Here is a 24,667-nt window from a genome sequence, read left to right as displayed (position 1 = left end):
TAATACACAAAGTTATTATAAATATTGTATTAAATGACCTTCAGGCTGTGTGTATAAGGTGTATATGAAACATAAATGAATTGTGTGAATGTACACCCACTTTGTTTAATGCACAAAGTTATAAAAAATATTAGCTAAAATGATCTTCAGGCTGTGTGTGTAAGGAGTATATGTAACATAAATGCATTATGTGCTTAGACTTGGGTCCCATCACCATGATATCTCATTATGGTATGCAATTATTCCAAAATACGGAAAAATCCGATATCTAAAATACCTCTGGTCCCAAACATTTTGGATAAGGGATACTCAACCTGTACCAGCAATGTGCTGATATAGACACAGAAATGAGCAGCTATTGCAGTATCAAGGTCAGTGCATTTATTTTGATATTTAGCACAAATGAGAACATATAACAGCAGTTAATAATAGACATGGATTTGAGCAGTTAATGCTGTTCAGTGCTGCTCAAATATAATCCTAAATAGATAATGCTGTATTAATGGATCTACAGATATATCTATAGTTGGATCGGGCAATGTGCTGTGCATACACACTGCCCAACCCGTTGTTACTGATGTCACAATCTGCATCGTTACCGATGTCACAAGTTTCGCTGGCAGTCAGCGCCGGCTCGTGCAGCAAGTGCTCGGGCCGTCGGCTGACTGCTTGTACACACAGAAATGTGACACCCCATCAGAGTTGCCACGGACATTTAACTTATTTCTGCGCCCTTTTTCCCCCTCTACAAAATACAGCCTGGCTAAATACTTTGAGACTTCAGCAAGGAAAGGGTTAAGAACATTTTCTATGCTATAGCTGTCATGCGCTTGGACAGTTAACAGCCGTGTGCCGAGTCTGTTGGCAGTTGGGCGGCGGCCATCTTAGGAGGATGGGCAGAGTGAAACAGGACCTCGGAGCAGAAGGTGCTGAGCTGATTTGGTGGTGTACATGGTGACCAAAGGAGACTCCTTACCTGATCTTCAATAAATCAGAGTCCAGCAGCTGACAAAGAGAGTGTCTATGGAGTGGTGAGCAGACTACGTCAGCCCTGAGGCAAAATAGCCACTTCTAGTGAGATCCAGGAGCCCCCATTGCAGACTATACATTCTCACACTCCCTGTCACAGACTCCCTGGTATACAAGAGATCACAGTTTTATACAGTAAATTAGCCAGTTTCTATAGTAATAACACCCTTTATGAGACTGATAAGAGCCATCAAATAGCAGTAAGCACCTCTGTGCAGAAGCAGACAGTCATGTGCCGCAGTTTTCTCAGCACACAGCCAGAACTTTGTAGCGCAGTAAGGAAAAATACTGCCTTAGTTACTCAGACAGCTTAAAGGATTCAGGACTCAATATCACAGGGGCCTGCAGCTGATGTACTGCTCCCAGTCAGACAGTGTAAATGTAACAATTGAGTACAGTAACCTTTTTGGAGTACAGGTCAGTAACCCTGTTTCACCACCTATTCATTGCAAGCCCTTCCAGATATAGAGAGACTGCTCATAACAGGGACAGAGACACCTTAGCTGCCTATATTGCATTTAAGGATGAGTCAGGATTAAGTGGCACAGTTGTAAACCTACTTATTGCCTGACACAGGCATGTGGATATCGCAGAGAGCCTCCTTTAAGAAAATAGTACCTACAGTACAATCAATTAATATTATATCCAGACTAGCAAAATAGACTCACAGTTGCCTAAAAATAGTGTGCTGCATCATATTAGAAGTTGCGAAACTGCCTGGTTGGACAGAACCTGCTACACTTCATTTGTTGTAATCCATCCATTGCTACCTTCATCCAAGACTTGTATTAACTATTCTCAGGATATAACTTTCCTAGAAAGGTGCACTATACTCAATGTAGCTAGCTACAAAACTAAAATAAGATTTTACTTACCGATAAATCTATTTCTCATAGTCCGTAGTGGATGCTGGGGACTCCGTCAGGACCATGGGGAATAGCGGCTCCGCAGGAGACAGGGCACAAAAGCAAGCTTTTAGGATCACATGGTGTGTACTGGCTCCTCCCCCTATGACCCTCCTCCAAGCCTCAGTTAGGTACTGTGCCCGGACGAGCGTACACAATAAGGAAGGATCTTGAATCCCGGGTAAGACTCATACCAGCCACACCAATCACACCGTACAACTTGTGATCTGAACCCAGTTAACAGTATGATAACAATGAAGTAGCCTCTAAAAAAGATGGCTCACAACAATAATAACCCGATTTTTTTGTAACAATAACTATGTACAAGTAATGCAGACAATCCGCACTTGGGATGGGCGCCCAGCATCCACTACGGACTATGAGAAATAGATTTATCGGTAAGTAAAATCTTATTTTCTCTAACGTCCTAGTGGATGCTGGGGACTCCGTCAGGACCATGGGGATTATACCAAAGCTCCCAAACGGGCGGGAGAGTGCGGATGACTCTGCAGCACCGAATGAGAGAACTCCAGGTCCTCCTCAGCCAGGGTATCAAATTTGTAGAATTTAGCAAACGTGTTTGCCCCTGACCAAGTAGCTGCTCGGCAAGTTGTAAAGCCGAGACCCCTCGGGCAGCCGCCCAAGATGAGCCCACCTTCCTTGTGGAATGGGCATTTACAGATTTTGGCTGTGGCAGGCCTGCCACAGAATGTGCAAGCTGAATTGTACTACAAATCCAACGAGCAATAGTCTGCTTAGAAGCAGGAGCACCCAGCTTTTTGGGTGCCTACAATATAAACAGCAAGTCAGACTTTCTGACTCCAGCCGTCCTGGAATTATATATATATATATATATATATATATATTTTCAGGGCCCTGACAACGTCTAGCAACTTGGAGTCCTCCAAGTCCCTAGTAGCCGCAGGCACCACAATAGGTTGTTTCAGGTGAAACGCTGACACCACCTTAGGAAGAAACTGGGGACGAGTCCGCAGTTCTGCCCTGTCCGAATGGAAAATCAAATATGGGCTTTTGTAAGACAAAGCCGCCAATTTTGACAATCGCCTGGCCGAGGCCAGGGCCAACAGCATGGTCACTTTCCATGTGAGATATTTCAAATCCACAGATTTGAGTGGTTCAAACCAATATGATTTGAGGAATCCCAACACTACGTTGAGATCCCACGGTGCCACTGGAGGCACACAAGGGCTGTATATGCAATACTCCCTTGACAAACGTCTGGACTTCAGGAACTGAAGCCAATTCTTTCTGGAAGAAAATCTATAGGGCCGAAACTTGAACCTTAATGGACCCCAATTTGAGGCTCATAGACACTCCTGTTTGCAGGAAGTGCAGAAATCGACCTAGTTGAAATTTTTTCGTGGGGCCTTCCTGGCCTCACCCACGCAACATATTTTTACCACATGTGGTGATAACGTTGTGCGGTCACCTCCTTCCTGGCTTTGACCAGGGTAGGTATGACCTCTTCCGGAATGCCTTTTCCCTTAGGATCCGGCGTTCAAACCGCCATGCCGTCAAACGCAGTCGCGGTAAGTCTTGGAACAGACAAGGTCCCTGCTGGAGCAGGTCCTTTCTTAAAGGCCGATGCCACGGTTCCTCTTGGAACAGACATGGTACTTGCTGAAAGCAAATCCCTTCTTAGCTCCCGAGGCCATTAGTCCTCTGTGAGCATCTCTTGAAGTTCCGGTTACCAAGTCCCTCTTGGCCAATCCGGAGCCACGAGTATAGTTCTTACTCCTCTATGTCTTATAATTCTCAATACCTTGGTTATGAGAAGCAGAGGAGGGAACACATACACCGACTGTTACACCCACGGTGTTACCAGGACGTCCACAGCTATCGCCTGAAGGTCTCGTGACCTGGCGCAATACCTGTCCCATTTTTTGTTCGGGCGGGACGCCATCATGTCCACCTTTGGTATTTCCCAACGGTTCACAATCATGCGGAAAACTTCCCGATGAAGTTCCCACTCTCCCGGGTGGAGGTCGTGCCTGCTGAGGAAGTCTGCTTCCCAGTCGTCCACTCCCGGAATGAACACTGCTGACAGTGCTATCACATGATTTTCCGCCTAGCGAAAAATCCTTGCAGTTTTGCCACTGCCCTCCTGCTTCTTGTGCCGCCCTTTCTGTTTACGTGGGCGACTGCCGTGATGTTATCCCACTGGATCAATACCGGCTGACCTTGAAGCAGAGGTCTTGCTAAGCTTAGAGCATTATAAATTTGCTCTTAGCTCCAGTATATTTATGTGGAGAGAATTCTCCAGACCTGATCACACTCCCTGGAAATTTTTTCCCTGTGTGACTGCTCCCCAGCCTCTCAGGCTGGCCTCCGTGGTCACCAGCATCCAATCCTGAATGCCGAATCTACGGCCCTCTAGAAGATGAGCACTCTGTAATCACCACAGGAGAGACACCCTTGTCCTTGGATATAGGGTTATCCGCTGATGCATCTGAAGATGCGATCCGGACCATTTGTCCAGCAGATCCCACTGAAGAGTTCTTGCGTGAAATCTGCCGAATGGAATCGCTTCGTAATAAGCCACCATTTTTACCAGGACTCTTGTGCAATGATGCACTGACACTTTTCCTGGTTTTAGGAGGATCCCGATTAGCTCGGATAACTCCCTGGCTTTCTCCTCTGGGAGAAACACCTTTTTCTGGACTGTGTCCAGAATCATCCCTAGGACCAGCAGACGTGTCGTCGGAACAACTGCGGTTTTGGAATATTTAGAATCCACCCGTGTTGTCGTAGAACTACTTGAGATAGTGCTACTCCGACCTCCAACTGTTCTCTGGACCTTGTTCTTATCAGGAGGTCGTCCATTTTCTTTGAAGACGAATCCTCATTTCGGTCATTACCTTGGTAAGGACCCGGGGTGCCTTGGACAATCCAATGGCATCGTCTGAAACTGATAGTGACAGTTCTGTACCACGAACCTGAGATACCCTTGGTGAGAAAGGCAAATTTTGGGACATGGAGGTAAGCATCCCTGATGTCCCGGGACACCATATAGTCCCCTTCTTCCCGGTTCGCTATCACTGCTCTGAGTGACTCCATCTGGATTTGAACCTTTGTGAGTGTTCAAATATTTCAGATTTAGAATAGGTCTCACCTAGCCTTCTGGCTTCAGTACCACAATATAGTGTGGAATAATACCCCTTTCCCTGTTGTAGGAGGGGTAATTTTATTATCACCTGCTGGGAATACAGCTTGTGAATTGTTTTCAATACTGCCTCCCTGTCGGAGGGAGACATTGGTACAGCAGACTACAGGAACCTGCGAGGGGGAAACGTCTCGACATTCCAATCTGTACCCCTTGGATACTACTTGTAGGATCCAGGGGTCCTGTACGGTCCTAGCGTCATGCTGAGAACTTGGTAGAAGCGGTGGAGGGCTTCTGTTCCTGGGAATGGGCTGCCTGCTGCAGTCTTCTTCCCTTTCCTCTATCCCTGGGCAGATATGACTCTTATAGGGACGAAAGGACTGAGGCTGAAAAGACGGTGTCTTTTTCTGCAGAGATGTGACTTAGGGTAAAAAACGGTGGATTTTCCAGCAGTTGCCGTGGCAACCAGGTCCCATGGACCGACCCCAAATAACTCCTCCCCTTTATACGGCAATACATCTTTGTGCCGTTTGGAATCTGCATCACCTGACCACTGTCGTGTCCATAAACATCTTCTTGCAGATATGGACATCGCATTTACTCTTGATGCCAGAGTGCAAATATCCCTCTGCGCATCTCGCATATATAGAAATGCATCCTTTAAATGCTCTATAGTCAATAAAATACTGTCCCTGTCAAGGGTATCAATATTTTTAGTCAGGGAATCCGACCAAGCCACCTCAGCTCTGCACATCCAGGCTGAGGCGATCGCTGGTCGCAGTATAACATCAGCATGTGTGTGTATACTTTTTAGGATATTTTTCAGCCTCCTATCAGCTGGCTCCTTAAGTACGGCCCTATCCGTAGATGGTACTGCTACTTGTTCTGATAAGCGTGTGAGCGCCTTATCCACCCTGAGGGGTGTTTCCCACCGCGCCTTAACTTCTGGCGGGAAAGGGTATACCGCCAATAATTTTCTATCGGGGGAAACCCACGCATCATCACACACTTCATTTAATTTATCTGATTCAGGAAAAACTACAGGTAGTTTTTTCACCTCACACATAATACCCTTTTTTGTGGTACTTGGAGTATCAGAAATATTTAACACCTCCTTCATTGCCCTTAACGTGTGGCCCTAAAAGAAAATACGTTTGTTTCTTCACCGTCGACACTGAAATCAGTGTCCGTGTCTGGGTCTGTGTCGACCGACTGAGGTAAATGGGCATTTTACAGCCCCTGACGGTGTTTGAGACGCCTGGACAGATACTAATTTGTTCGCCGGCCCTCTCATGTCGTCAACCGGCTTGCAGCGTGTTGACATTGTCACGTAATTTCCATAAATAAGCCATCCATTCCGGTGTCGACTCCCTAGAGAGTGACATCACCATTACAGGCAATTTGCTCCGCCTCCTCACCAATATTTTCCTCATACATGTCGACACACACGTACCGACATACAGCACACACATAGGGAATGCTCTGATAGAGGACAGGCCCCACTAGCCCTTTGGGGAGACAGAGGGAGAGTTTGCCAGCACACACCAAAACGCTATAATTATCCAGGGACAACCTTTATATAAGTGTTCCTCCCTTATAGCATTTTAATATATATACATATAGCCAAATCAGTGCCCCCCCTCTCTGTTTTAACCCTGTTTCTGTAGTGCAGTGCAGGGGAGAGCATGGGAGCCTTCCCACCAGCCTTTCTGTGAGGGAAAATGGCGCTGTGTGCTGAGGAGAATAGGCCCCGCCCCCTTTTCGGCGGGCTTCTTCTCCGGAGTTTTAGATATCTGGCAGGGGTTAAATACATCCATATAGCCTCAAGGGCTATATGTGATGTATTTTTCGCCATACAGGTATTATACATTGCTGCCCAGGGCGCCCCCCTCCAGCGCCCTGCACCCTCCGTGACCGCTGTGTGAAGTGTGCTGACAACAATGGCGCACAGCTGCAGTGCTGTGCGCTACCTGATGAAGACTGAGAGTCTTCTGCCGCCTGGTTCCGGACCTCTTCATCTTCAGCGTCTGCAAGGGGGGTCGGCGGCGCGGCTCCGGGACGAACCCCAGGGCGAGCCCTGTGTTCCGACTCCCTCTGGAGCTATGTCCAGTAGCCTAAGAATCCAATCCATCCTGCACGCAGGTGAGTTGAAAATCTCTCCCCTAAGTCCCTCGATGCAGTGAGCCTGTTGCCAGCAGGACTCACTGAAAATAAAGAACCTAAAAACTTTTTCTAAGTAACTCTTTAAGAGAGCCACCTAGATTGCACCCTTCTCGGCCGGGCACAAAAACCTAACTGAGGCTTGGAGGAGGGTCATAGGGGGAGGAGCCAGTACACACCATGTGATCCTAAAAGCTTGCTTTTGTGCCCTGTCTCCTGCGGAGCCGCTATTCCCCATGGTCCTGACGGAGTCCCCAGCATCCACTAGGACGTTAGAGAAAGGTTTTTACGGGGCCCCAATTATAAGAGTATTTCTCTAACGTCCTAAGTGGATGCTGGGGACTCCGTAAGGACCATGGGGAATAGCGGCTCCGCAGGAGACTGGGCACAAAAGTAAAGCTTTAGAACTACCTGGTGTGCACTGGCTCCTCCCCCTATGACCCTCCTCCAAGCCTCAGTTAAGATTTTGTGCCCGAACGAGAAGGGTGCACACTAGGTGGCTCTCCTGAGCTGCTTAGTGAAAAGTTTAGTTTTAGGTTTTTTATTTTCAGTGAGACCTGCTGGCAACAGGCTCACTGCATCGAGGGACTAAGGGGAGAAGAAGCGAACTCACCTGCGTGCAGAGTGGATTGGGCTTCTTAGGCTACTGGACATTAGCTCCAGAGGGACGGTCACAGGCCCAGCCATGGATGGGTCCCAGAGCCGCGCCGCCGGCCCCCTTACAGAGCCAGAAGACAGAAGAGGTCCGGAAAATCGGCGGCAGAAGACGTCCTGTCTTCAACAAGGTAGCGCACAGCACTGCAGCTGTGCGCCATTGCTCTCAGCACACTTCACACTCCAGTCACTGAGGGTGCAGGGCGCTGGGGGGGGGCGCCCTGAGACGCAATAAAAACACCTTGGATGGCAAAAAATGCATCACATATAGCTCCTGGGCTATATGGATGCATTTAACCCCTGCCAGAATACATAGAAAAACGGGAGATAAGGCCGCCGATAAGGGGGCGGAGCCTATCTCCTCAGCACACTGGCGCCATTTTCCCTCACAGCTCCGTTGGAGGGAAGCTCCCTGGCTCTCCCCTGCACTACAGAAAGGGTTAAAAAAAGAGAGGGGGGGCACTAATTACGCGCAGTATTAAATAAAACAGCAGCTATAAGGGGAAAAACACTTATATAAGGTTATCCCTGTATATATATAGCGCTCTGGTGTGTGCTGGCAAACTCTCCCTCTGTCTCCCCAAAGGGCTAGTGGGGTCCTGTCCTCTATCAGAGCATTCCCTGTGTGTGTGCTGTATGTCGGTACGTTTGTGTCGACATGTATGAGGAGAAAAATGATGTGGAGACGGAGCAGATTGCCTGTAATAGTGATGTCACCCCCTAGGGGGTCGACACCTGAGTGGATGAACTTTTGGAAGGAATTACGTGACAGTGTCAGCTCTGTATAAAAGACAGTGGTTGACATGAGACAGCCGGCTACTCACCTTGTGCCTGTCCAGACGTCTCATAGGCCGTCAGGGGCTATAAAGCGCCCGTTACCTCAGATGGCAGATATAGACGCCGACACGGATACTGACTCCAGTGTCGACGGTGAAGAGACAAATGTGACTTCCAGTAGGGCCACACGTTACATGATTGAGGCAATGAAAAATGTTTTACACATTTCTGATAATACGAGTACCACCAAAAAGGGGTATTATGTTCGGTGAGGAAAAACTACCTGTAGTTTTCCTGAATCTGAGAAATTAAATGAGGTGTGTGATGATGCATGGGTTTCCCCCGATAACAACTGAGAATTTCTAAAATGTTATTGGCATTATATCCTTTCCCGCCAGAGGTTAGGGTGCGTTGGGAAACACCCCCTAGGGTGGATAAAGCGCTCACACGCTTGTAAGGGCTCTACCCTCTCCTGAGATGGCCGCCCTTAAGGATCCTGCTGATAGAAAGCAGGAGGGTATCCTAAAATGTATTTACACACATACTGGTGTTATACTGCGACCAGCAATCGCCTCAGCCTGGATGTGCAGTGCTGGGTTGGCGTGGTCGGATTCCCTGACTGAAAATATTGATACCCTACATAGGGACAGTATATTTTTGCCTATAGAGCATTTAAAAGATGCATTTCTATATATGCGTGATGCACAGCGGAATATTTGCCGACTGGCATCAAGTCTAAGTGCGTTGTCCATTTCTACCAGTAGAGGGTTATGGACACGACAGTGGTCAGGTGATGCGGATTTCAAACGGCATTTGGAAGTATTGCCTTATTAAGGGGAGGAGTTATTTGGGGTCGGTCTTTCAGACCTGGTGGCCACGGCAACAGCTGGGAAATCCACGTTTGTACCCCAGGTCGCCTCTCAACATGAGAAGACGCCGTATTATCAGGCGCAGTCTTTTCGTGGACAAGCGGGCAAAAGGTTCCTCATTTCTGCCCCGTGACAGAGGGAGAGGAAAAAAGGCTGCAGAAATCAGCCAGTTCCCAGGAACAGAAACCCTCTCCCGCCTCTGCCAAGCCCTCAGTATGACGCTGGGGCTTTACAAGCAGAATCAGGCACGGTGGGGGGCCCGTCTCAATGAATTTCAGCGCGCAGTGGGCTCACTCGCAAGTAGACCCCTGGATCCTTCAGGTGATATCTCAGGGGTACAAATTGGAATTCGAGACGTCTCCCCCTCGCCGTTTCCTAAAGTCGGCTTTACCGATGTCTCCTTCTGACAGGGAGACAGTTTTGGAAGCCATTCACAAGCTGTATTCCCAGCAGGTGATAATCAAGGTACCCCTCCTGCAACAGGGAACGGGGTATTATTCCACACGGTTGTGGTACCGAAGCCGGACGGCTCGGTGAGACCGATTCTAAATCTAAAATCTTTGAACACTTACATACAGAGGTTCAAATTCAAGATTGAGTCACTCAGAGCAGTGATTGCGAACCTGGAAGAAGGGGACTACATGATGTCTCGGTACATCAAGGATGCTTACCTTCATGTCCAAATTTACCCTTCTCACCAAGGGTACCTCAGGTTTATGGTACAGAACTGTCACTATCAGTTCAGACGCTGCCGTATGGATGGTCCACGGCACCCCGGGTCTTTACCAAGGTAATGGCCGAAATGATGATATTCCTTCGAAGAAGGAAGGGAATTTTAGTTATCCCTTACTTGGACGATTCCCTGATAAGGGTAAGATCCAGGGAACAGTTGGAGGTCGGTGTAGCACTATCTCAGGTAGTGTTGCGGCAGCACGATTGGATTCTCAATATTCCAAAATCGCAGCTGGTTCCGACGACTCGTCTTCTGTTCCTAGGGATGATCCTGGACACAGTCCAGAAAAAGGTGTTTCTCCCGGAGGAGAAAGCCAGGGAGTTATCCGAGCTAGTCAGGAACCTCCTAAAACCGAGCCAAGTCTCAGTGCATCAATGCACAAGGGTTCTGGGTAAAATGGTGGCTTCCTACGAAGCAGTCCCATTCGGCAGATTCCACGCAAGAACTTTCCAGTGGGACCTGCTGGAAAAATGGTCCGGGTCGCATCTTCAGATGCATCAGCGGATAACCCTGTCACCAAGAACAAGGGTGTCCCTCCTGTGGTGGTTGCAGAGTGCTCATCTTCTAGAGGGCCGCAGATTCGGCATTCAGGACTGGGTCCTGGTGACCACGGATGCCAGCCTGCGAGGCTGGGGAGTAGTCACACAGGGAAGGAATTTCCAGGGCTTATGATCAAGCCTGGAGACATCACTTCACATAAATATCCTGAAGCTAAGGGCCATTTACAATGCTCTAAGCTTAGCAAGACCTCTGCTTCAAGGTCAGCCGGTGTTGATCCAGTCGGACAACATCACGGCAGTCACCCACGTAAACAGACAGGGTGGCACAAGAAAACAAACAAATACCAGGTCGGCGCTTAAAAATCCAATAATACTGCCAAATATAATAAAACAATTTATTTAGCTAGCAAAAAAATATATAAAACACAAAAAGAAACATAGAAAAATAAAAACTAATAATGGACCACAATAATATATAACACATAAAACTTGGGTGTAATTACACCTCAGATAATAGCATATATATGCCTATAATAAAAACATATAGGAGTGGGTCACCGGTTTTCACCTATATAGCTTTCAATATACTGGATTCTAAGTTGTTCAGTCTCTCACAGTTCAGAAAGAATATGTCCTCCGGCTAATAAATTCAGCCTCTGTAACCATATATGTAAAGTATAATTTTCCACGTGATGGATATGATATGAAAGAACCGTACGGTTTCAATTACTCACTGAATCGCTGTCCTTGCTTTCCTATGCACGGTGGGTAATGCAAAGCCGCTCTCTATCACCCTTTGCACGGGTGAGACATCCGTCGGCGGCGCCCGCAGGGATGGATGTTTTCTTTAACACAGCACAGAGTTGGTAAGCTAAACTGCCGTGTATTATCCCTGATTGGAAATAGCCATGCTCAGCAAGACAGGCTGATGGTGTGAAAAATTGTGAAGAAATGAAGAGTCCGGTCTCTTCACAAGCAGGCTGATTGCCGGCAACAGGTTACAGACAACTTGATATTATAGGACAGCAGGTGTATTTCTCCTGTGAGCACTTGGATGGTCTCGGTGATATTCTCAGTGACCCGTCCTCTCTGTGTCCTCAACGCGTTTCTCCGCACCCCAGGCGGCTTCTTCAAGAGGCAAAGTCAAAGGGTGGCACAAGAAGCAGGAGGGCAATGGCAGAAGCTGCAAGGATTCTTCGCTGGGCGGAAAATCATGTGATAGCACTGTCAGCAATTCCGGGAGTGGACAACTGGGAAGCAGACTTCCTCAGCAGACACGACCTCCACCCGGGAGAGTGGGGACTTCACCCAGAAGTCTTCCACATGATTATAAACCGTTGGGAAAAACTCGACAGGTATTGCGCCAGGTCAAGGGACCCTCAGGCAATAGCTGTAGACGCTCTGGTAACACCGTGGGTGTACCAGTCAGTGTATGTGTTCCCTCATCTGCCTCTCATACCCAAGGTACTGAGATTGATAAGATGGAGAGGAGTAAGCACTATATTCGTGGCTCCGGATTGGCCAAGAAGGACTTGGTAACCGGAACTTCAAGAGATGCTCACGGAGGATCCGTGGCCTCTACCTCTAAGAAGGGACCTGCTCCAGCAAGGACCCTGTCTGTTCCAAGACTTACCGCGACTGCGTTTGATGGCATGGCGGTTGAACGCCGGATCCTGAAGGAAAAAAGGCATTCCGGATGAAGTCATCCCTATCCTGATCAAAGCCAGGAAGGATGTAACCGCAAAACATTATCACCGCATTTGGCGAAAATATGTTGCGGGGTGCGAGGCCAGTAAGGCCCGACGGAGGAAATTCAACTGGGTCGATTCCTACATTTCCTGCAAACAGGAGTGTCTATGGGCCTGAAATTGGGGTCCATTAAGGTTCAAATTTCGGCCCTGTCAATTTTCTTCCAAAAAGAACTAGCTTCAGTCCCTGAAGTTCAGACGTTGTAAAAGGGGTACTGCATATACAGCCTCCTTTTGTGCCTCCAGTGGCACCTTGGGATCTCAATGTAGGTTTTGGGTTCCAAAAAGTCACATTGGTTTGAACCACTTAAATCTGTGGAGTTAAAATATCTCACATGGAAAGTGGTCATGCTGTTGGCCCTGGCCTGGGCCAGGCGCGTGTCAGAATTGGCGGCTTTATCCTGTAAAAAGCCCTTATCTGATTTTCCATTCGGACAGGGCGGAATTGAGGACTCGTCCTCAGTTTCTCCCTAAGGTGGTTTCAGCGTTTCACCTGAACCAACCTATTGTGGTGCCTGCGGCTACTAGGGACTTGGAGGACTCCAAGTTGCTAGACGTTGTCAGGGCCCTGAAAATATATATTTCCAGGACGGCTGGAGTCAGAAAATCTGACTCGCTGTTTATCCTGTATGCACCCAACAAGCTGGGTGCTCCTGCTTCTAAGCAGACTATTGCTCGTTGGATTTGTAGTACAATTCAGCTTGCACATTCTGTGGCAGGCCTGCCACAGCCAAAAATCTGTAAATGCCCACTCCACAAGGAAGGTGGGCTCATCTTGGGCGGCTGCCCGAGGGGTCTCGGCTTTACAACTTGCCGAGCAGCTACTTGGTCAGGGGCAAACACGTTTGCTAAATTCTACAAATTTGATACCCTGGCTGAGGAGGACCTGGAGTTCTCTCATTTGGTGCTGCAGAGTCATCTGCACTCTCCCGCCCGTTTGGGAGCTTTGGTATAATCCCCATGGTCCTTACGGAGTCCCCAGCATCCACTTAGGACGTTAGAGAAAATAAGAATTTACTTACCGATAATTCTATTTCTCGTAGTCCGTAGTGGATGCTGGGCGCCCATCCCAAGTGCGGATTGTCTGCAATACTGGTACATAGTTATTGTTACCAAAAAAAAAAAATCGGGTTATTGCTGTAGTGAGCCATCTTTTCTAGAGGCTCCTCTGTTATCATGCTGTTAACTGGGTTTAGATCACGAGTTATACGGTGTGATTGGTGTGGCTGGTATGAGTCTTACCCGGGATTCAAAATCCTTCCTTATTGTGTACGCTCGTCCGGGCACAGTATCCTAACTGAGGCTTGGAGGAGGGTCATAGGGGGAGGAGCCAGTGCACACCAGGTAGTTCTAAAGCTTTACTTTTGTGCCCAGTCTCCTGCGGAGCCGCTATTCCCCATGGTCCTTACGGAGTCCCCAGCATCCACTACGGACTACGAGAAATAGAATTATCGGTAAGTAAATTCTTATTTTTCAGGTGATTGCTTAAAACTGTATATTAGTGTGTAAGGATTGTCAAATGTGGATATTGTTTCTTGTGCTTTATTGTTCTTTGCATGAAAATGGTATGTGACTAGCATAGACATTGAGGTTAATCTAAATTGCCATTATATGAGATAATCTCAAATTTCTACAGCTGAGAAAAATTTATAGCAGTGTTTCAGTAGAATAAAAATTCATATAGAGAAATTGTGTAATCAATGCCTGTGTGCAATATATCCTGAACTATATTGTAAGTTGCTGGTGAAACTTATTCCTGTTAGAAGCTACAGACACTAGGTCCAGGTGAGGAACACCAGAAAAGATAAAGGGGTCTATTCATGAAGCAGTGAAATGAGTGGAGACGTGAGCCTGTGGAGAAGTTGCCCATGGCATCCAATCAGCTGCTCCGTACAACTGTATAGTATGCAAATTATAAATGTTACCTCAATGCTGATTGGTTGCCATGGGCAACTTCTCCACTGGCTCACTTCTCCACACTTTTCACTGCTTCATGAATAAACCCGAAAGTAACACATTAAACCAGAGGGTTAGACTTCCTAATACTTACCTGTAAATTGTTGACTTCAGTGATACCTACTTTAGGTTGTCACAGAAAGATGTGCCAATATATATGTAGATATATCGGCCATCAGCTGTGTTGCAGGGCCGACGCAATATGTCTGTGAACGACGGTGTTCACAGACATATCGCTGGTACACACTGGCTGACAGATCATCGATATATCGGTCATTCAATTGAACGGACGATATATTGGCCAGTGTGTACCCAGCATAAGATATCTACATTTTCTACCACCATGTAGTGTTCAAATCTTATTGCTAATACCTCTTGGTGTGCTGGGGAAAATCTATTTCTCTATCATCCTAGTGGATGCTGGGGTTCCTGAAAGGACCATGGGGGGGGATAGCGGCTCCGCAGGAGACAGGGCACAAAAGTAAAGCTTTCCGATCAGGTGGTGTGCACTGGCTCCTCCCCCTATGACCCTCCTCCAAGCCAGTTAGATTTTTGTGCCCGGCCGAGAAGGGTGCAATCTAGGTGGCTCTCCTAAAGAGCTGCTTAGAAAAGTTTAGCTTAGGTTTTTTATTTTACAGTGAGTCCTGCTGGCAACAGGATCACTGCAATGAGGGACTTAGGGGAGAAGAAGTGAACTCACCTGCGTGCAGGATGGATTGGCTTCTTGGCTACTGGACATCAGCTCCAGAGGGACGATCACAGGTACAGCCTGGATGGTCACCGGAGCCTTGCCGCCGGCCCCCTTGCAGATGCTGAAGTAAGAAGAGGTCCAGAATCGGCGGCAGAAGACTCCTCAGTCTTCTAAAGGTAGCGCACAGCACTGCAGCTGTGCGCCATTTTCCTCTCAGCACACTTCACACGGCAGTCACTGAGGGTGCAGGGCGCTGGGAGGGGGGCGCCCTGGGAGGCAAATGAATACCTATTTTGGCTAAAAATACCTCACATATAGCCTCCGGAGGCTATATGGAGATATTTAACCCCTGCCAGAATCCGTTAAGAGCGGGAGACGAGGCCGCCGAAAAAGGGGCGGGGCCTATCTCCTCAGCACACAGCGCCATTTTCCCTCACAGAAAGGCTGGAGGGAAGGCTCCCAGGCTCTCCCCTGCACTGCACTACAGAAACAGGGTTAAAACAGAGAGGGGGGGCACTAAATTGGCGTTAGAAATATATAAAAAAGATGCTATAAGGGAAAACACTTATATAAGGTTGTCCCTATATAATTATAGCGTTTTTGGTGTGTGCTGGTAAACTCTCCCTCTGTCTCTCCAAAGGGCTAGTGGGTCCTGTCCTCTATCAGAGCATTCCCTGTGTGTGTGCTGTGTGTCGGTACGTGTGTGTCGACATGTATGAGGACGATGTTGGTGAGGAGGCGGAGCAATTGCCTGTAATGGTGATGTCACTCTCTAGGGAGTCGACACCGAAATGGATGGCTTATTTAGGAAATTACGTGATAATGTCAACACGCTGCAAGGTCGGTTGACGACATGAGACGGCCGACAAACAATTAGTACCGGTCCAGACGTCTCAAAAACACCGTCAGGGGTTTTAAAACGCCCGTTTACTTTAGTCGGTCGACACAGACACAGACAGGGACACTGAATCCAGTGTCGACGGTGAATAAACAAACGTATTCCTTATTAGGGCCACACGTTAAAGGCAATGAAGGAGGTGTTACATATTTCTGATACTACAAGTACCACAAAAGAGGGTATTATGTGGGATGTGAAAAAACTACCGTAGTTTTTCCTGAATCAGATAAATTAAATAAAGTGTGTGATGATGCGTGGGTTCCCCCCGATAGAAAATTATGGGCGGTATACCCTTTCCCGCCAGAAGTTAGGGCGCGTTGGGAAACACCCCTTAGGGTGGATAAGGCGCTCACACGCTTATCAAAACAAGTGGCGGTACCGTCTATAGATAGGGCCGTCCTCAAGGACCAGCTGACAGGAGGCTGGAAAATATCATAAAAAGTATATACACACATACTGGTGTTATACTGCGACCAGCGATCGCCTCAGCCTGGATGTGCAGAGCTGGGGTGGCTTGGTCGGATTCCCTGACTAAAAATATTGATACCCTTGACAGGGACAGTATTTTATTGACTATAGAGCATTTAAAGGATGCATTTCTATATATGCGAGATGCACAGAGGGATATTTGCACTCTGGCATCAAGAGTAAATGCGATGTCCATATCTGCCAGAAGATGTTATGGACACGACAGTGGTCAGGTGATGCAGATTCCAAACGGCACAAAGGTGTATTGCCGTATAAAGGAAGAGGAGTTATTTGGGGTCGGTCCATCGGACCTGGTGGCCACGGCAACTGCTGGAAAATCCGCCGTTTTTACCCTAAGTCACATCTCTGCAGAAAAAGACACCGTCTTTTCAGCCTCAGTCCTTTCGTCCCTATAAGATCATATCTGCCCAGGGATAGAGGAAAGGGAAGAAGACTGCAGCAGGCAGCCCATTCCCAGGAACAGAAGCGTTCCACCGCTTCTGACAAGTTCTCAGCATGGCGCTGAGACCGTACAGGACCCCTGGATCCTACAAGTAGTATCCCAGGGGTACAGATTGGAATGTCGAGACGTTTCCCCTTCGCAGGCTCCTGAAGTCTGCTTTACCAAGGTCTCCCTCCGACAAGGAGGCAGTATGGGAAAAAATTCACAAGCTGTATTCCCAGCAGGTGATAATTAAATTACCCCTCCTACTACAAGAAAAGGGGTATTATTCCACACTATATTGTGGTACTGAAGCCAGAAGGCTAGGTGAGACTTATTCTAAAAAATTTTTTGAACACTTACAAAGGTTCAAATCAAGATGGAGTCACTCAGAGCAGTGATAACGAACCAGGAAGAAGGGGACTATATAGTGTCCCGGGACATCAGGGATGCTTACCTCTATGTCCCAAATTTGCCCTTCTCACTAAGGGTACCTCAGGTTCGTGGTGCAGAACTGTCACTATCAGTTTCAGACGCTGCCGTTTGGATTGTCCACGGCACCCCGGGTCTTTACCAAGGTAATGGCCGAAATGATGATTCTTCTTCGAAGAAAAGGCGTCTTAATTATCCCTTACTTGGACGATCTCCTGATAAGGGCATAGTCCAGGGAACAGTTGGAGGTCGGAGTAGCACTATCTCGGATACTGCTACAACAGCACGGGTGGATTCTAAATATTCCAAAATCGCAGCTGATCCCGACGACACGTCTGCTATGCCTAGGGATGATTCTGGACACAGTCCAGAAAAAGGTGTTTCTCCCGGAAGAGAAAGCCAGGGAGTTATCCGAGCTAGTCAGGAACCTCCTAAAAACAGTGCATCATTGCACAAGGGTCCTGGTAAAAATGGTGGCTTCCTACGAAGCAATTCCATTCGGCAGATTTCACGCAAGAACTTTTCAGTGGGATCTGCTGGACAAATGGTCCGGATCGCATCTTCAGATGCATCAGCGGATAACCCTATATCCAAGGACAAGGGTGTCTCTCCTGTGGTGGTTATAGAGTGCTCATCTTCTAGAGGGCCGCAGATTCGGCATTCAGGATTGGATGCTGGTGACCACGGAGCCCAGCCCGAGAGGCTGGGGAGCAGTCACACAAGGAAAAAATTTCCAGGGAGTGTGATCAAGTCTGGAGACTTTTCTCCACATAAATATACTGGAGCTAAGGGTAAAGTTATAATGCTCTAAGCTTAGCAAGACCTCTGCTTCAAGGTCAGCCGGTATTGATCCAGTGGGAAAAACATCACGGCAGTCGCCCACGTAAACAGACAGGGCGACACAAGAAGCAGGAGGGCAATGGCAAAAACTGCAAGGACTTTTCGCTGGGCGGAAAATCATGTGATAGCACTGTCAGCAGTGTTTCATCCCGGGAATGGAAACTGGGAAGCAGACTTCCTCAGCAGGCACGACCTCCACCCGGGAGAGTGGAAACTTCATCGGGAAGTTTTTTCCACATGATTGTAAACCGTTGGGAAATACCAAAGGTGGACATGATGGCGTCCCGTCTGAACAAAAAACGGGACAGGTATTGCGCCAGGTCAAGAGACCCTCAGGCAATAGCTGTGGACGTTCTGGTAACACCGTGGGTGTACCAGTCGGTGTATGTGTTCCCTCCTCTGCTTCTCATACCTAAGGTGCTGAGAATTATAAGACGTAGAGAAAAAGGCATTCCGGAAGAGGTCATTCCTACCCTGGTCAAAGCCAGAAAGGAGGTGACCGCACAACATTATCACCACATGTGGCGAAAATATGTTGCGTGGTGTGAGGCCAGGAAGGCCCCACAAAGAAATTTCAACTCGGTCGTTTCCTGCATTTCCTGCAAACAGGAGTGTCTATGGGCCTCAAATTGGGGTCCATTAAGGTTCAAATTTCGGCCCTGTCGATTTTCTTCCAGAAAGAATTGGCTTCAGTTCCTGAAGTCCAGAAGTTTGTCAAGGGAGTATTGCATATACAACCCCCCTTTGTGCCTCCAGTGGCACTGTGGGATCTCAACGTAGTTCTGGGATTCCTCAAATCACATTGGTTTAAAACCAGTCAAATCTGTGGATTTGAAGCATCTCACATGAAAAGTGACCATGCTCTTGGCCCTGGCCTGGACCAGGCGAGTGTCAAATTGGTGGTTTTTTCTCAAAAAAGCCCATATCTGTTTGTCCATTCGGACAGGGCAGAGCTGCGGACTCGTCCCCAGTTCTCTCCCTAAGGTGGTGTCAGTGTTTCACCTGAACCAGCTTATTGTGGTGCCTTGCACCTACTAGGGACTTGGAGGACTCCAAGTTGCTAGATGTTGTCAGGGCCCTGAAAATATGTTCCAGGACGGCTGGAGTCAGGAAAACTGACTTGCTGTTATCCTGTATGCACCCAACAAACTGGGTGCTCTTGCTTCTAAGCAGACTATTGCTAGTTGGATGTGTAATACAATTCAGCTTGCACATTCTGTGGCAGGCCTGCCACAGCCAAAATATGTAAATGCCCATTCCACAAGGAAGGTGGGATCATCTTGGGCGGCTGCCCGAGGGGTCTCGGCTTTACAACTTTGCCGAGCAGCTACTTGGTCAGGGGCAAACACGTTTGCTAAATTCTACAAATTTGATACCCTGGCTAAGGAGGACCTGGAGTTCTCTCATTCGGTGCTGCAGAGTCATCCGCACTCTCCCGCCCGTTTGGGAGCTTTGGTATAATCCCCATGGTCCTTTCAGGAACCCCAGCATCCACTAGGACGATAGAGAAAATAAGAATTTACTTACCGATAATTCTATTTCTCGGAGTCCGTAGTGGATGCTGGGCGCCCATCCCAAGTGCGGATTATCTGCAATACTTGTACATAGTTACAAAAATCGGGTTATTATTGTTGTGAGCCATCTTTTCAGAGGCTCCGCTGTTATCATACTGTTAACTGGGTTTAGATCACAAGTTGTACGGTGTGATTGGTGTGGCTGGTATGAGTCTTACCCGGGATTCAAAATTCCTCCCTTATTGTGTACGCTCGTCCGGGCACAGTACCTAACTGGCTTGGAGGAGGGTCATAGGGGGAGGAGCCAGTGCACACCACCTGATCGGAAAGCTTTACTTTTGTGCCCTGTCTCCTGCGGAGCCGCTATCCCCCCCCATGGTCCTTTCAGGAACCCCAGCATCCACTACGGACTCCGAGAAATAGAATTATCGGTAAGTAAATTCTTATTTTTGTGCATTTTTCTTGTTTAGAATAAATCCTCCCTTTCAAGCACCTGAGGAGTATTCAGGCTTGGACTGGCCCACAGGGGTACACGGAAAACCACCGGTGGGCCCTACTGCCTGGGGCCCCACCTTCTGTTTTAAGGCTCAGGTTCTAGACTGTGCACTTGAATTATACATTATACATATGTTACCTTATACCAGGGACGGATCTAGACTTTTCTTTTAGGGGGGGGCGGTTTATTTATTCCTGACTCCTCCCCTACACTCATTACTCCTCCCACTTCCCATAACAACTGTCCATTAATGCTCTAAAGAGCACATAAAGCATTGCCAGGCTGCACATGTGCTTCTTATGTAGCACACACAACCGGGCACATGTAACTACTAACACACCGATGGGCAGCACACACTGCCCAAGGTGGGGGTGATGGCATGTGATGATGGCAGATGGGGCTAGGGGCCCCGGGGACACGGAGGATCGGGAGGGATGTCAGTGCAGCCACACACCATCACCTGGCAGCAGCCCCCACCTCATGTAAGTGGGCGTGGCTATGACTGTTAGGGGGGGCGTTCACCCCGTTCGCCCCCCCCCCCCTGGATCCGACTCTGCCTTATACTGGACTATGGCGTATTTTCTACAGTGCATTGCTGTTATTAATCTGGAACATTATCATGCATGCAGCAATTGAATTTACTGTATATATTTATGAAGGGGCCCAGACGTTGTACTCTCTAATGGTTAGTCAAACCAATTAGGTGGCAGGCCACACCCCCTCTGCAGACTGGCCACACCCCTAACATAGGCCCCTACCACTGCATTCCCCCGGTGGGCCCTACATGCCCCAGTCCGACACTGGGAGTATTACTAAATTGATTGAGCAACTTCCATTTTATATTGTTGACGTGTTGTGTAAGGTTTCTTGTAATGCACAGTCAGCTGTGTATTATCTGCGGAAACATAAACAGTCCCTAGTAGAACTATATTTCTCAAAAAAATAATAATTGCTATGTACAGACACAACCCTTACAGTTTTATTATATATATATAGATGGCCTACATTACCAATACTCTGCTATTTTTATAAATGTTTTAAATAATGAATTGATATATGTAGCATGGCTGTAAATGAGATGAGTAATTCATTTATGTGTTTCTTTCCTGCACATATCCCATAACAGCAATGACGGTAGAGAATATCAATATCAATGTCATAATAATAGCTGCTGTTGTATGTGCTGTGGTTTTCATTGCCTTTTGGATATACAATTGCATTTGGTAAGTTACTAACATCATTTACAGATTGCATTATGGATTATTTACTTACTGTTAATTCAGCTAAAGTTTCTTACTAGTTATGTATGATCTCTAACTAACCCTTTCTTCTTTTTTTGCAGTTGCCAGATATGGTATGGAACATCTTATGGCGACAAAGAATCTCGGGCTGCCCTTATGGAAGGTACTAATAACCAGATATAGGGGGAGATGTACTAAGCCTGAAAAGTGATAAATATCACTGTGATAAAGCACCAGCCAATCGGCTCCTAACTGCCATGTTACAGGCTGTGTTTGAAAAATGACAGTTAGGAGCCGATTGGCTGGTACTTTATCACTGTGATATTTATCACTTTTCAGGCTTAGTACATCTGGCCCATAGGCTCTACATTATCATGAGGGGATATAGTCAAAGGTTCTACAATAACAGTGTTGACATTCACTTTTATGCTGACATTCTCAGAATGGTGACATAAGGGTTAGGCTGCAGGGGGAGGTTAGGGAAAGGGATTAGGGATAGCTAAGAAATGCTTGACAACTACTGGAGGTCTGACCCGGAACTGATGGTCACATGACCAGCGGGACCCAGAAGACGCCACTGAAGCTGCTGCAGGGATAATATGTTGACATTTTAACATGTCGACATTTCATCACTATAGCCACCTTTTGAAAGACACATCTATCATATAGCAATCATCTATCATACTAATATCATGTTTCCTGTCTTGTTTCCACATATCAGATGGCAGTACCACTATTACCCCCAACCCTTTTAGTATGCATAATGTGAATGAACACCTCTTCCACTGAGGTCGGTGCTACCCATTGAATACCCTACTGATTGACACCATGCTTATGTGGTCATGGAATCACCTTGATGTAGACATCTGCACATTAAGACAGTGATGTGGTATGACACCAAGGTGCCTGAAGTGTGGAATATAGAATGTGTGTCCATATGTACACTGTAGAAGAATAAAATTACTACTGTATGCCAAACTTTTAGTAATACCTGTAGATGACTTAGAAAATTCTTTATTCTTTTTTAGCGTTTGAAGGTTTTTATTATTTATTACTATTTATAGAGTGCACACATATTCCCCAGCACTTTGCAGAGAATATTTGGCCATTCACATCAGTTCCTGCTTCAATGCGTTATTCTTTTTTAATGTTTGAATGATAGATAGATAGATAGATAGATAGATAGATAGATAGATAGATAGATAGATGTCACCTATCAGCTAGCATGGATTTATTTAACACGTGCTTTGGTAGGTGAGGCAAATTCTCTCACTCTCCCTATCAGACTCTCTACAAAACTTCAAATGGGCTCAGAAGACCCAATTCTTCACCAAAGCCATCCAGCTTTCATCTCTCACTATCTCTCCTCTGTGTCTCCCCTGTCTGTTTGCCCCTCCCCTTTATGCTAGGTAGACACTAGACAACTTGCAAACAATGCAGTGTCGTCAACGATTTCCCTTGAACTCCCAGACAAATAATATAGTGCATACACACATATCGTCAGTGGTCACATCCAGGTGTATGCTGTAGTTGGCGATATCCTCAGACTGTGCTGCAAGGGAAGGTGTGAAGATGCGATGGACAACATCGCTGGAGCGTACATAGTGCATACACACTTGATGATTTGTTGTTCCGATGCGTTGGAACTGCTAGTTTCGTTCACAAAATTGTCTACTGTGTAGGGGCCTTTAGAATGTAAGTTCTCATTTGCAGGGCCCTCTTTCCTCATGTGCTTTTCATTCCCTTACTTATATCATCATCTCCTTCCCTAGTGGCATAACTACTAGGTGCAGGGGATGCGGCTGCTACGGGGCCCAAGATGACTGCAGGGCCCGTCACTACCCTGCACCCAAAAGTACGGGTCACAGGCCAGACTGGTTGAATCGGTGCACTGCTGAGATGTCTGTGAGCTGAGGAATGGCTCATATGAATTTGAAACATGTAAGTTATGTTTGCACGTACCAATCAAGCTATAGAAAAGGAAATAAAATAAAAAATAGTTTTATATGTTACAGTATTTGTGGCTCTAATCATGTCCTGCAATGGTCTATATTATAATTCACTTTTCTTTCTTGTTTTGTTCACCTTGGTTCTGTCCTTGTGGTACCATACAAATAAAGACTACTACTACTACTACTACTACTACTACTACTACTACTACTACTACTACTACTAACTACTACTACTACTACTACTACTACTACTACTACTACTACTACTACCACTACTACTAATAATTATAATTATAATAGTATCCTACAGATATACTGTTTGAATATTTGTTTTACATATCAAATACTTGCCATCCACATAACTGAATACGTGTTTAAAGTGCTCCTTCTGTAGGGGCGATTTAATTATTATTTGGGCACCCAGCAGAGAAATTTCATTGTTGCTTTGATCAGGCGCCCATCACTTTTTAAGTGCCCAAATAGACAAGATTTATTTACGAACAGCGGCTAATCTCTTGTAAAGTTGTCCCTGCAGCGCAAAAAGTCCTATTTGGGTGTCCAAAAGGGACACTTTTTACACATTTCTGCTTGCCACCTCAGGAGGCTGCGAGTGAATGATGGTGCTGACCGTGCCCAAATGGCAAAACATTTGAATTGCTGCCGGTGGCCACCACCTAGTGGCCTGCGCCTAAGAAAACTACTGAATTGCCCCCTTAGTTTGTGAGATAAGGAGAGCGTTATCCAGCAACCCCCGGAAATCGTGGTCTGGAGTGGTAAGTAGAACTAACATACACGTGCAGGGCTCCTCATCCTGTTATCAGTGTGCACAGGTACTAACGTGATGTGGCCCAAATCAGGGAGACTTGGCCATGCCGCCTCTGAAAAAAAATAAATCTGTATTTGCCTCCCTCATGCAAAAATAAAATATGCCAGCAAATGTTCTTCTATGCATTGCCCCCATAGTTGGTCTCTAGTATTTCCATGTTCCATTTAAGAAGGAAAGTAGCATTATATTTCCAGAATCTCACGCTGTTTTGTGCTTTGGGTAGTTTAATAAAAACACATTTTTTTGTGGATGCTGATTGATGTCATATTATTAACTTGCATGTTAAATACCTTTCTAAAACAATATTGAAACCTGTGTGTTTGTTCCTGATATATTTATTTTATTTAATACCCTAACAAAGCCACTAGATGGCACTTTACGACTACTTTTTAAACTGTCTTCAGACAGCAGG

At 46.7% G+C, this 24,667-nt stretch overlaps 1 long non-coding RNA gene across 1 annotated transcript; it reads left to right on the top strand.

Annotated features, from left to right (window-relative positions):
- The first annotated feature begins 772 nt into the window (after window positions 1-772).
- Window positions 773-23,489, top strand: LOC134947767 (uncharacterized). Its single transcript, XR_010182759.1, has 3 exons — window positions 773-1,031; window positions 21,579-21,640; window positions 23,250-23,489. It is a non-coding gene; the product is annotated as an uncharacterized LOC134947767 (long non-coding RNA).
- Window positions 23,490-24,667: the final 1,178 nt, after the last annotated feature.

Source organism: Pseudophryne corroboree, chromosome 8 (assembly GCF_028390025.1).
Source record: "Pseudophryne corroboree isolate aPseCor3 chromosome 8, aPseCor3.hap2, whole genome shotgun sequence".
In the NCBI taxonomy this organism is placed as follows: Eukaryota; Metazoa; Chordata; class Amphibia; order Anura; family Myobatrachidae; genus Pseudophryne; species Pseudophryne corroboree.
This window is presented reverse-complemented; position numbering and strand designations above follow the sequence as displayed.